The 14,170-nt window shown below is 43.6% G+C and overlaps 1 protein-coding gene and 1 long non-coding RNA gene across 3 annotated transcripts in view; one reads left to right on the top strand and one right to left on the bottom strand.

Annotated features, from left to right (window-relative positions):
* The window catches only part of KPNA6 (karyopherin subunit alpha 6), a 61,880-nt gene that overhangs the window by 33,485 nt on the left and 14,225 nt on the right, over positions 1-14,170 (bottom strand). The gene's annotated exons all lie outside the window — the stretch shown is intronic.
* On the top strand, positions 2,762-13,734 carry LOC116529188. The gene is made up of 3 exons (XR_004259423.1): positions 2,762-2,823; positions 3,266-3,276; positions 13,713-13,734. It is a non-coding gene; the product is annotated as an uncharacterized LOC116529188 (long non-coding RNA).

Raw genomic sequence — 14,170 nt, 5'->3', positions numbered from 1 at the left:
TCGAAATCCCTGTTGTCAAAACATCTTGCCTCCTGGACATCTTTACCCAACTTTCTCTTTAAACCAGTTTCTGCTGTCTTTCCTATATTTTTTTTTTCCAGACAGTTTCACTCTTGTCGTCCAAGCTGGAGTGCAATGGCACGATCTCAACTCATTGCAACCTCCGCCTCCCGAGTTCATGCGATTCTCCTGCCTCAGCCTCCCAAGCAGCTGGGATTACAGGCACCTGCCACCATGTCCAGCTAATTTTTGTATTTTTAGTAGAGATGGGACTTCACCACGTCGGCCAGGCTGGTCTGAAACTTCTGACCCCAGGTGATCCACCCACCTGAGCCTCTGAAAGTACAGGTATGAGCCACCACGCCGGGCCTATCTTCCCTATTTCAGAGTTAATGCCATCACCATTCACCTTGTCTTGAAGTCAGCCATGAACATTCTCCTCCCCAATTTAGTAAACTGATCTTTATCTGTTACTCCAAATTGGTTCCTGCTGACCACCTCCAGTAAGTTTTCATTTACACCCTCATCACCTCTCACTTATAGATTACTAAATCTTTGAGAACAAGAACTCTTACTTATCTTTGAGTCTACAGCAAAGTACACGGCACACAGCATGCTCTCAAATGTTCCATCTAACATTTTAAACTTCAGTTTTCTAGAGGATCTGAATTAGTTTACAATAAATTCAACAAAATAAAAGTAAAACAATCTGGACTAGAAATATACAAATTTATATAGAAAATGGGGGAAGAAGCCAGGTGCAGTGGTTCACACTTGTAATCCTAGCACTCTGAGAGGCCAAGGTGGGAGGATCACTTGAGCCCCAGAGTTCGAGACCAACCTGGGCAACCTAGCAAGACTTTGTCTCTGCAAAAAATTCCAAAGATTAGCCAGGTGTGGTGATGTACACCTATGGTCCCAGCTACTTGGGAGGCTGAGGTGGGAGGATCTTGAACCTGGAAGTTGAGACTGCAGTGAGTTGTAGTAATACCACAGTGCTCCAGCTTGGGTGACAGAGCAAGACCCTGTCTCAAAACAAAAACTGGGGGAAGATGAATGCAATAAGAAGAACCCAAAGAACCTTTTGGCATGTCAGCTACCTGGAATCCTAAATAAAGCAAAATGAGTAATTACATAATTTTCATTGTCCTTGAAGAGAACACTCAAGGATATTTGAAAAGCAAAGTAATTCTTTTTAAAAATAATTTTATTTTCATTTTCTCCTCTACTACTCATTCGAGAAGGAAAGCGAAGTATTTCTGAAACTTGGCTTCAAGAATGAATATTTCTACAGCTTTAGGGACTGGCCTTTAGGCTTTGATTCAAAAACCAGAAAGGCTGGCAGTAATAGTGAATAGTCTATAATGTCTCTTCTAACCATATCTTGACTCCAAATGTACTGAAATGGGGAGGAATAAAAGCATAGAGAATCTCATTCTGCTTGTTCCATGTAACTTTGCACTTTATCAAACAGAATCCCCAGGCCTATCAGAATATATTTAAATCATTAGTCTGATCTCTTCTCTGATACTCTGAATCATTTTTCTATTTCCCTGATCTATAAGCTACGTCTGAGTACTACTACCAGAGATAATATGTTATTACAAAAGCAACCCATTTCATTTCACACAGTTCTAATTACTAAGGTTTCCATCACTGTGAATAAGACCTACATACGAGTAACTTACATGAGTCCCATTTGTTAGATTTGCTAGATGTGATTTTCAAGATAAGATAAAGGCCGGGCACAGTGGCTCACGCCTGTAATCCCAACAATTTGGGACACTGAGGCAAGTGGATTACCTGAGGTCAGGAGTTTGAGACCAGCCTGGTCAACATGGTGAAACCCTGTTTCTACTAAAAATATTTTAAAAATTAGCCTGTAATCCCAGCTACTTGGGAGGCTGAAGCAGGAGAATCACTTGAACCCAGAGGGTTTCAGTGAGCTGAGATTGTGCCATTGCACTGCAACCTGGGCAACAAGTGCAAAACTCCATCTCAAAATAAAAAAAATAAAAAAGAGAGAAGCTAGAATTGTAGATTTTATATATACAGTCAACTGTTTAATGTTTGCTCAATTTTTGAAAAATATATTAGTCCCTGTAAGACACATCTGCTGTAAGCCAAGTGTGACCTACAGACTACCAGTTTGGTGCCTCTGATTAGATTCTGTTAATACAACTTAAATGGCATAAGTAATCCTATCTCTTTGTGCAGACTTTTGCCAATAGTGTCCTATTGGCAAAAAAGTCCTATTCTTTTTTTTCCTTTGGCAACAGGTTTATTGAGATGTAACTCATTGGAGAATGATAGTGGATTAAAAAAAAAAGATATAACTCATATACCATACAATTAATACATTTTTGGTATATTTGGTACAATTTTTAGTATATTTAGACCTGGGCAATCATCAGCACAAACAATTTTAGAATATGTCCATTATCCAAAAAAAAACCTACCATAACTCTATGGCCAGGCATGGCAGCTAATGCCTGTAATTCCAGCACTTTGGGAGGCCAAGGCGGATCACTTGAGCCCAGGAGTTCAAAACCAGTCTGGGCAACATAGTTGGACCCTGCTTCTTAAAAAAAAAAAAAAAAAAAAGGCCGGGCGCGGTGGCTCAAGCCTGTAATCCCAGCACTTTGGGAGGCCGAGGCGGGTGGATCACGAGGTCAAGAGATCGAGACCATCCTGGTCAACATGGTGAAACCCCGTCTCTACTAAAAATACAAAAAAAATTAGCTGGGCATCGTGGTGCGTGCCTGTAATCCCAGCTACTCAGGAGGCTGAGGCAGGAGAATTGCCTGAACCCAGGAGGCGGAGGTTGCGGTGAGCCGAGATTGCGCCATTGCACTCCAGCCTGGGTAACATGAGTGAAACTCCGTCTCAAACAAAAAAAAAAAAAAAAAAAGCTGGGCGTGGTGGCTCACACCTGTAATCCAAACACTTTAGAGGCCAAGGTGGGTGGATCACCTGAGGTCAGGAGTTCAAGACCAGCCTGACCAACAGGGTGAAACCCCATATTTAAAAAAAAATTTTTTTAAATAAAAAAGGCTAGGCATGGTGGCTCACACCTATGATCCTAGCACTTTGGGAGGCTGAGGCAGATGGATCACTTGAAGACAGGAATTTGAGACCAGCCTGGCCAACATGGTGAAACCCCGTCTCTATTAAAAATAAATTAGCCAGGAGTGGTGGCATGTGCCATAGTCCCAGCTACTGGGGAGGCTGAGGTAGGAGAATTGCTTGAACCTGGGAAATGGAGGTTGCAGTGAGGTGATTGTGCCACTGCACCCCAGCCTGAGCAACAGAGCAAGACTCTTGTCTCAAGGGAAAAAAAAAAAGTAAAAAAGAAAATAAAATTTTAAAAAAAGAAATCCCATAACTATTTAGCTGTCACTCCCAATGCTCACTCACCTAAGCTGTAAACAATCATTAAGGTATTTTCTGTCTCTACAGATTTGCCTGCTCTGAACATTTCATTTAAATAGAACCATACAATATATAGTCTTTTTTGACTGGCTTCTTTCACTTAGCACAATGATTTTGAGGTTCATCCATGTTTTAATATACATCAGTACATTCTTTTTATAGTATTTTTTTTTTTGAGACACAGTCTTGCTCTGTCACCCAAGCTTGAGAGCAGTGGTGTGGTCTTGGCTCAGATGCAGCCTTCCCCCGGACCAGGTAGCTGGGATTACAGACACGCACCACCACATCCGGCTAATTTTTGTATTTTGAGTAGAGATGGCATTTCACCATGTTAGCCAGGCTGGTCTCAAACTCCTGGCCTCAGGTGATCCACCTGCTTCGGCCTCCCAAAGGGCTAGGATTGCAGGTGTGAGCCACCGCGCTCAGCCTATTGCACATTTTATTTATCCATTCATCAGTTGATGGGCATTTGGGCTGTCCCTACTTTGGGGTTCATTTTTCATGCTGTGATGAATTATGCTGCTACAGATGTTTACATACAAAATTTTATGTGGACATACACTTTCACTTCTCAAGTATGATAACTAAGAATGGAATTGCTGGGTAATAATGTAACTGTTTACAGTAAACTGAAACTGTCAAAGCAACTGTCAAAGTGTTTTCCTTTTCCTTTTTTTTTTTTTTTTTTGTTTCTTTTAAAAGAGATGAGGTCATATCATATTTCCCAGGCTGGTCTCCAACTCCTGGGCTCAAGTAATCCTTCTACCTCAGCCTCCCACAGTGTAGGGATTACAAGCATGCGTCACTACGGCTGGCTAATTTTTACATTTTTTTGTAAAGAAAGCGTTTTGTTATGTTTCCCAAGCTGGTCTTAACCTCCTGGTTCAAGTGATCTTCCTGCCTCAGCCTCCTAAAGTGCTGAGATCATAGGCATAGTCACTGTACCTGGCCAGAATTTCTTAGAGAGCAGATTTCGTGGTAACAAACCCTCTATACTTTTGTTTATTTGGAAATATCTTAATTTGTCCCTCATTTTATAAGGACAGTTTTGTTAGCTATAAATTTTTTTTTTTTTTTTTGAGACGAAGTGTCACACTGTCGCTAGGGCTGAAGTGCAGTGGCGCAATCTCAGCTCACTGTAACCTCTGCCGCCTGGGTTTAAGCAATACTCTTTTGTTTTTGTTTTTTTGTTTTGAGACAGAGATTCACTCGTTGCCCAAGCTGGAGTGCAATGGCGCTATCTCAGCTCACTGCAACCTCCACCTCCAGGGTTCAAGCAATTCTTTTGCCTCAGTCTCTCAAATAGCTGGGATGACCAGCACCCACCGCCACGCCTGGCTAATTTTTGTATTTTTAATAGAGACAGGGTTTCATCATGTTGGTCAGGCTGGGCTGGTCTTGCACTCCTGACCTCAGGTGATCCACCCGCCTCGGCCTCCCAAAGTGCTGGGATTACAGGCGTAAGCCACGACGCCCGGTCTCAAGCAATTCTCTTGCCTCAGCCTCCCCAGTAGCTGGGATTACAGGCACCACTGCATTGGCTTATTTTTGTATTTTTAGTAGAGACGGGGTTTCACCATGTTGGCCAGGCTAGTCTCAAACTCCTGACCTCAGCTGATCCACCTGCCTCGGCCTACCAAAGTGCTGGGATTACAGGGGTGAGCCACCATGCTGATGCCGCCCGGTAAGATATAGAATTCTTGCGTGATAGTTTTTCTTTCAGCATTTTCCATTTTTGTTTTGTTTTTGAGACAGGTTTCTGCTCTGTCACACAGGCTGGAATGTAGTAGCGCAATGAAAACTCCTCGCAACCTCGACCTCCCGAGGCAATCTTCCTACCTCACCCTCCCAAATAGCTGGAACCACAGGCACATACCACTACGTCCAGGTAATTTTATTTTTCTTTGTAGAGACTAGGTCTTGTGATGTTGCCCATGCCCAACTCCTTGGCTCAAGTGATCCTCTGGCCTTGGCCCCCCAAAGTGCTGGATTACAGGTGTGAACCACTGTGCCTAGCCTCTTTCAGCACTTTGTTATCCCACTGCCTTCTAACTTCCACGATTTTTCTTTTTTGTTTTTTTTGTTTGTTTGTTTTTCTTTATTGTAGCTGGTATATAGCTACCGTGATTTTTCTTTTTAGGGCAACAAGATCTTGCGCTGTCACCCAGGCTGGAGTACAGTGGTGCAATCATGGCTCACTGCAGCCTCTACCTCCTAGACTCAAGCAATCCTCTTACCTCAGCCTCCCGAGTAGCTGGAACTACAGGTGTGCACCACTGCACCCAGCTAATTTTCATATTTTTTGGAGAGATGAGGTTTGAATATGTTTTCCAGGCTAGTCTTGAACTCCTGGACTCAAGTGATCTGCCTGCCTCAGCCTCCCAAAGTGCTGGGATGTCATGTGTGAGACACTGCACCCAGCCAAGCCATGCAACCACTTTAAAAAATACTTTGGCCAAGCGTAGTGGCTCATGCCTGTAATTCCAGCACTTTGGGAGGCCAAGGCAGACGGATCACCTGAGGTCAGGAGTTTGAGGCCAGCCTGACCAGCACAGAGAAACCCCGTCTCTACTAAAAATACAAAATTAGCCAGGCATCGTGGCACACGCCTATAATCCCAGCTACTTGGGAGGCTGAAACAGGAGAAGCACTTGAACCCAGGAGGCAGAGGTTGTGGTGAGCTGAGATTGTGCCACTGCAGTCCAGCCTAGGCAACAGAGTGAAACTCCATCTCAAAAAAAAAAAAAAAAAAAAAAAATTATAGGGACTGGCAGGTAGTTAGTCACTTGAAGGTTGTCACCTCAAAGGAAAAACAACCCCATTTCAATCAAACGTATTGTTTGAGTCCAGGAATTCGAGGCCAGCCTAAGCAACATGGCGAAACCCCATCTCTACTAAAAAAAAAAGTACAAAAACTAGCCAGGCATGGTGGCACATGCCTGAAGTCCCAGCTACTAGGGAGACTGAGGTGGGAAGACGGCTTGAGCCTGGAAGGTGGAGGTTGCAGTAAGCTGAGATTGCACACTGCACTCCAGTCTGACCAACAGAGTCAGAGCCTGTCTCAGGAAAGAAAAGGAAGAAAGAAAAAGAAAGAAAGAGAGGAAGGGAGGGAGGAAAGGGAATCAAAGACAGGAATATCTAGCATTGACCGAAGGTAGCTATGCTGGATAGACCACCAACAGACACGCTGGAAGTGGTGTGGTACTGGTGAAAAGCGCTACAATACAAAGACAGATCTAATTTCCAGTACTACTACTTAATAACTGTGCAACTTGGGTGTTACTTACTGCATCTCAATTTTTTTTTCTTTCTTTTTTTTTTTTTAATTTTTATTTATTTTTTAAAGATGGGGTTTCACCATGATGGCCAGGCTGGTCTTGAACTCCTGACCTCAGGCGATCCACCCACCTCAGCCTTCCCAAAGTGCCAGGATTACAGGCGTGAGCCACTGCGCCAGGCTTTTTTTCTTTTCTTTCTTTTTTTTTTTTTTTTGAGACAGTCTCACTCTGTCACCCAGGCTGGAGTGCAGTGGCGCAATCTCGGCTCAGCTCGGCTTACTGCAACCTCTGCCCCACCAGGGTTCAAGTGATTCTCTTGCTTCAGCCTCCTGAGTAACTGGGATTAGAGGTGCCTGCCACCACGCCCGGCTAATTTTTTTTTTTTTTTTTTTTGTAGAGACAGGGTTTCACCATCTCAGCCAGGCTGGTTTTGAATTCCTGACCTCGTGATTCACCCACCTCTGCCTCCCAAAGTGCTGGGATTATAGGTGTAAGCCACCTCGTCCAGTGTATCTCAATTTTCATACCCTTACCCAGACTATCTCAGAGTCACAATGAAGACTGAATGAGAATATATACTCAAGTACTTTGTATTTTGTAAACAGTAAAATGCAGCCGGGTGCAGTGTCTACTGGACAATTGGATCAGTTCACAATGGGACCATAATAAGGCTGCTCATATTCTGGTAGCATCTTCACTGGACTGTGCTGAACAGTAATCACTCTAGGAAACAAAGCTAAATGTATAAACTGGGTGGTGGCTGGGCATGGTGGCTCACACCTGTAATCCAAGCACTTTGGAGGCCAAGGCGGGCGGATCACCTGAGGTCGCGAGTTCAAGACCAGCCTGACCAACATGGTGAAATCCCGTCTTAAAAAAAAAAAAAAAAAAGGGCCGGGCGCGGTGGCTCACGCCTGTAATCCCAGCACTTTGGAAGGCCGAGGCGGGTGGATCACGAGGTCAAGAGATGGAGGCCATCCTGGTCAACATGGTGAAACCCCGTCTCTACTAAAAATACAAAAAATTAGCTGGGCATGGTGGTGCGTGCCTGTAATCCCAGCTACTCAGGAGGCTGAGACAGGAGAATTGCCTGAACCCAGGAGGCGGAGGTTGCGGTGAGCCGAGATCGCACCATTGCACTCCAGCCTGGGTAACATGAGTGAAACTCCGTCTCAAAAAAAAAAAAAAAAAAAAACAAAGAAAGAAAAAGAAAAAGAAAAAAAAAATAAACTAGATGGTTTAGCTAAAGGCCACCTGGAGAAAACTATCTCCTGTACATATGATTATATATATAAATCCTCTAATTTCCTAATCCCAAGATATATATATATAATATATATAAAATATATATATATATATAAGTCCTGGTTCTTCTAGTTTGCTAATTCTGATTCTCTCTTAGGATCTGCTAGTCCTTTGGCCCTTGAGTGTATATGTAAATACAATGCTGAGATCTATGGAAGGGAGGTAAGAGGTGGAAGGGAGACACAAGAGAAGACTAGGATAACTATAGTCCAAAGAGTTTCTCCAAAAGAAATTTTCCAACTATCTCTTTTGAAATAGAAGCAGCTGGCTCTTATCTTCCTAGGAATACTTTACTGCCACTACCACTAGGTACCACAAGGGACTAAAACAAAATACTTAAAGTAGGAAAATGAAAGAGCTCAATTTCCATTTAAGCCAACCCAAAAATATTCACTGACTAGCTCCTAAGCACTTGCGTTGTGTGTGTTTGTGTGTGTGTGTTGGATAGATAACCAAATGGTTACCTCCAAACTACCTCAAATAGGTACTGTGTAAGGGTTTCTGCCTTCAGGAAGCTTTACAACTTAGTTTAGTCTCACAGCACTAAGAATGCAAAAGATAATGAATGTAACTATACAATGAGTTCAGAGGGTGGAAGTGAGAATTCTCTTTACTGAGTGAGTTAGCTCTGAAATTGTCTTCGAAGGCTAGATGGTTAATATTTCTGAAGGTAATGGCAATGGGGAGGGTGAGCAGCTTACCAGGACCAAAGATCAGATGAGAAAGCCCAAAGTCAGTTTCGGGCACAAGACCAGTTTGGTTAAAGAGGCATAAAAAAGAAGGTCTCCATCGCAAAATGCCTCTGAGGTAGAATAGCAAAACTGCTGGCTACCTGGCCTCGATTCTGCAGTATGCTCCACCCCCAACTCCAGTCTTCAGACAAACAGGGTTCTGCATTCAGCTGAATTACACAAATCCCTCTGATCAGCTCTTCATTTTAGCTCTTAGTAATACAAGAAAGGGCCTTTCCTAACAGCCCTTCTGACAAATTGGAAACAGGATTTCTCTAACCTGTATGTATTCATCAAAAAAGGAGTTAGAATTGGGAGGCCATCTTCTAAGGCCTCATGTGAGAAAGGCCCAGCGCGAAATGAGAGAAAAGCCAGGATGAGAGGCCAAAGAATCCTCTCCATCTCCAGAAGACATGACATGAACAAACATCCAATTGTTGTCCCCCAAACTCTATCAACTCGTTCCAACATGATGTAGTGAAATGAGCACTGATTTGGAAGTCAGGTGAACTGAGTTCCAAACCCAACTGTATAACCGTGGGCAAATTACCCACTATCTTTGAGTCTCACTTCTGCCTCTCTAAAATGGGGATATTTCTCATGGTGCAAGTCTTCAGATAATAATAAACTTTATAGGGCCCTGTAGGATTAATGAGGTAATGTGAAAGCATCTAGGGCTTAAATGTTCAATCAGTGGTATTCCCTTTTTCTTCTCCCCTCCTGCAGTGAAAGCCCTAAATTCCTTGTAAGGGAAATTTTCAGGAAGTTAGGGTCAAAGAGAAAAACCATATTTTCTTGCTTTCTATTAAAGAGTTGGTTTTTCCTTTTCCTTGCAATACTCAGTTCTTTCTCTTAATCTTTATCCTTCCATTCTGTCTTCATTCCCTTAAAAGCTACACTTTAAGAACCAATGACCAGAAGTTTAAAAAAGGGCCTATTTCCCCCTTTACTTCACTTCAAAGGGGGCAATTCTAATCATGACTCATTAGAAAATTATAGCCTGTTGGGTGATTTAAATGCTGGTGACTGTTCCAGATGCATTGGCTCATGCCTGTAATCCTAGCACTTTGGGAGGCTGAGGCAGAATCGCCTGAGGTCAGGAGTTGGAGACCAGCCTGGCCAACATGGTGAAACCTGTCTCTACTAAAAATACAAAAATTAGCCAGGTGTGGTGGCGGGTGCCTGTAATCCAAGTTACTCAGGAGGCTGAGGCAGGAAAACCACTTGATCCTAGGGGGCAAAGGCTGCAGTGAGTGGAGATCGCATCATTGCACTCCAGCCTGGGAAACAGAGCAAAAACTCAAAAAACTAACACCTAGAGGGAACATGGATTTCTTCCAAGCATGTCTGTAAAAAATTCCTAAAAAAAAAAAAAAAAAAAAAAAAAAAAAAAGCATCTCCTCCATAAACCTGTTCCTTATATATTTCTCTTAATTCATGGTCCACAACTCCTCATCTGGAATTCTGAAATCAAACGAGCTCTGAAGGCCACGTGTGATGGCTCACACCTGTAATCCTAGCACCTTACCAGGCCGAGGCAGGAGGATTGCCTGAGGCCAGGAGTTTGCAACCAGACTAGGCAACAAAGCAAGACCCATCTCTACAAAAGGAAATTTAAAAAGAAAAATAAGCTCTGAAAATAGGAAAGTTTTTTTTAGTAAATATGGTCTCAGAACACATTTAGCAGCAAAACCTGAACTAACCTCAAACGAGATTATCTATAGTCTTTACTCCACTCAATTATTTTCAACTGGGTATTTTTTGCTACAGAAATATTCATATTCTGAATTCTGTACCTAGTGTATTTTAGTTTTAATTTTATAAAAAAATAAAAAGAAATATTCATAATATTTGACTATACAGGGTTCTATCCCAGACCTCACTGGAGGTATTATACAAGTTATACGCGCCATAATGCCTTTCTAAAATTCAAAAAATTAGGATTCTGAAATATCTGGCATAATTTCTTAAAAGGCATGCACTCTCGCCGGGCACTGTAGCTCATACCTGTAATCCCAGCACTTTGGGAGGCCGAGGTGGGTGGATCACCTGAGATTGGGAGTTTGAGACGAGCCTGACCAACATGGAGAAACCCTGTCTCTACTAAAAATACAAAATTAGCTGTGCGTGGTGGTGCATGCCTGTAATCCCAGCTACTTGGGTGGCTGAGGATGGAGAATTGCTTGATTAAACCCGGAGGGCGGAGGCTGTGGTGAGCTGAGATCACATCATTGCACTCTAGCTTGGGCAACGAGAGTGAAACTCCGTCTAAAAAAAAAAAAGGCATGCACTCTCAATGGGGACAATATCGCAACCAAAGGGGCAAAATAGGTTTGTCAGGGAGAGAGAGAAAAAGTTAGATATTAAAATGGTAAGTAGCCCTCCAAAGCTCAACCTTACCCAACAAAATATTACTATTACACGAGCAGGAGTAACAGTGACTTCATGAAAGGCAGACAAAATATATGCAGAATCTATGCTACAAAATTATGGTGACCACATGGCTATGACTGGGGAACTTTCTCCTGATTGACTGCTGGATCTTGATATGGCAAGAGATGGCCTGTGCATGCCTGTTGGCTGCCATATGAATGTTATGTTTCACCTTCAGAGGCCGAGGCAGGTGGATCATGAGGTCAAGAGATCAAGACCATTCTGGCCAACATGGTGAAACCCCTTCTCTACTAAAAATACAAAAATTAGCTGGGTGTGGTGGCGGATGACTATAATCCCAGCTACTCAGAGGTTGAGGCAGGAGAATCACTTAAACCTGGGAGGCAGAAGTTGCGGTAAGCAGAGATCACACCACTACACTCCAGCCTGGGCGACTCCTCTCCCAAAAAAAAAAAAAAAGAGAGAGAGACTAGGTTTTGCTAAATTGCACATGCCAGTCTCAAACTGCTGAGCTCAAGTGATCCTCCCACTTCAGCCTCCCAAAGTGCAACCATCAGCCACTGTGCCTGGCCTCTCCTCTCCCATTTCTTAGCTTACTTCAATTCACTTCCATGCCATCAAAACTGTCTTTGTAAAGGCCACTTATCAAGTACATGATGCTAAATTCAGACATTTTCAGTCCTTTTCTTTGCTTGTTTTCTTGCTAGCACTCAATCCTGACAACCATTAATTTTTGATATACTTTCTTGTGGCTTTTGTTTTTTTTTCCTTGGAGACGGAGTTTCGCTCTTGTTGCCCAGGCTGGAGTGCAATGGCACAATCTCGGCTCACCGCAACCTCCGCCTCCTGGGTTCAGGCAATTCTCCTGCCTCAGCCTCCTGAGTAGCTGGGATTACAGGCATGCGCCACCATGCCCAGCTAATTTTTTGTATTTTTAGTAGAGATGGGGATTCACCATGTTGACCAGGATGGTCTCGATTTCTTGACCTCGTGATCCACCCGCCTCGGCCTCCCAAAGTGTTGGGATTACAGGCGTGAGCCACCGCGCCCAGCCCTTCTTCTGGCTTTTTGAGATAAACTGTCGCCCAGGCTGGAGTACAGTGGCTCACTGCAACCTCTGCCTCCCAAGTTCAAGTGATTCTCCTGACTCAGCCTCCTGAGTAGCTGGGATTACAGGCATGCACCACCACGCCCAGCTAATTTTTTTTTTTTTTTGAGTCAGTCTTGCTCTGTCGCCCAGGCTGTATTACAGTGGTACAATCTCGGCTTACGGTGTCCTCTGCCACTTGGGGTTCAAACAATTTCCCTGCCTCAACCACCTGAGCAGCTGGAACTATAGGCGTGCACTACCACGCCCAGCTAATTTTTTTGTATTTTAGTAGAGATGGGGTTTCACCATGTTGGCCAAGATAGTCTCGAGCTCCTGACTTCAGGTGATCCAACCATCTCAGCCTCCCAAAGTGCCACCGTGCCCAGTCTCTCTTGGCTTTGCAGACACCAAGCACTCCTTGTTTTCTTCTTCCAGTTCTGATTGATGTTTCCTTTCTTCCTGCGCATCACAGCTGATCTATCTTAGGGTTCTCTTTTTACCCCAGCTTTCGTAACATTTTTCCTGAGTGCTATGAATGATTCCATAGTTTTTTAGTTGCCATGTATAGAGATAAACAGATAGATGATCAAACCTCTATCTCCATTCCCAGGCCTCATTCTTGACTTCCATATTCAACTGATTTTTGGACAGCTTTCCTTGAAGGTCAGAGAATCCTCAAAATGCACAAACTTAAATTTATCACAATTAACAGCATCACTATCCATTCTGCTCTCAAGGTAACAGGCATAGGAGTCATGCTTCATTTTTTTCCCCTTGGCTTCAGCCACCAGATGAAATCAATAACCAAGTCTGATGATTCAAATTCCTAACTCTCTTATTTCCTACTATTACCATCTCAGCTGCTGCCATCATCTCTTGCCAGGACTACCACTTTAAAGAACTCCCAGTTACAGCCAGGAGGCCAGGAGCAGTGGTTCACGCCTTTAATCACTTTGGGAGGCCAAGAGGGGCAGATCACTTGAGGTCAGAGTTCCAGACCAGCCTGTCCAATATGCTGAAACCCCATCTCTACTAAAAATACAAAAATTAGCTGGGCGTGGCACCACACACCTGTAATCTCAGCTACTCAGGAGGCTGAGGCAGGAGAATCGCTCAAACGCTTGAACCCCAGGAGGCAGAGGCTGTAGTGAGCAAGCTGAGATCGCACCACTGCACTCCAGCCAGGGTGACACAGCAAGACTACATCTCAAAAAAAAAAAAAAAGAAAAAAGAAAAAGAAAAAAGGAACTCCAGCCAGGTGTGGTGGCTGATTCCCATAATCCCAACACTTTGGGAGGCCAAGGAGGGAGGATTTCCTGAGGTCACGAGTTCGAGACCAGACTGGCCAACATGGCGAAACCACGTGACTACCAAAGATACAAAAAAATTAACCGGGCCTGGTGGCAGGTGCCTGCAATCCCAGCTATTTGGGAGGCTGAGGCAGGAGGATTGCTTGAATCCGGGAGGCAGAAGTGCAGGGAGCCTAGATTGCGTCACTACAATCCAGGCTGGGCGACAGAGCAAGACTGTCACACATACACACAGACACTCTTAGTAAGGAATCTTATTGCACTTTAATACATTCTCACCACAGCAATACAAGTTTTAAAAAATTATATACATAGATCATGTGACTTCTGAGATCACTGTCCTCAGGATAAAGCCCAAATATCATTCCTCCAGGCTACCGGCCCATCCAGCTCATCAATCTTTTGCTTCTGAAATACTAATTCCCCTCTCCTACCCCACAATGAGCACTCCTATCCACAGGTTTAAAGGCACTCTCTGATCCCCCTAGGCTGGGATGAATTCCCTTAGTATATGCATCCATAGCGCTCTGGATTGCTCCATCCAAAATAGATCATTTCATACTAGCCTCCGAATTAGGGGACACAATTTTAAGCATTTGGAGGTGAAAAAAAAAAGTAGAGGATACAAGA

The sequence above is a fragment of the Sapajus apella genome, unplaced genomic scaffold (assembly GCF_009761245.1).
Source record: "Sapajus apella isolate SASKATOON/1434 unplaced genomic scaffold, GSC_monkey_1.0 scaffold62, whole genome shotgun sequence".
Classification (NCBI taxonomy): domain Eukaryota; kingdom Metazoa; phylum Chordata; class Mammalia; order Primates; family Cebidae; genus Sapajus; species Sapajus apella.
The sequence above is the reverse complement of the archived record's forward strand: the minus strand, read 5'-3'. Positions and strand labels throughout refer to the sequence as shown.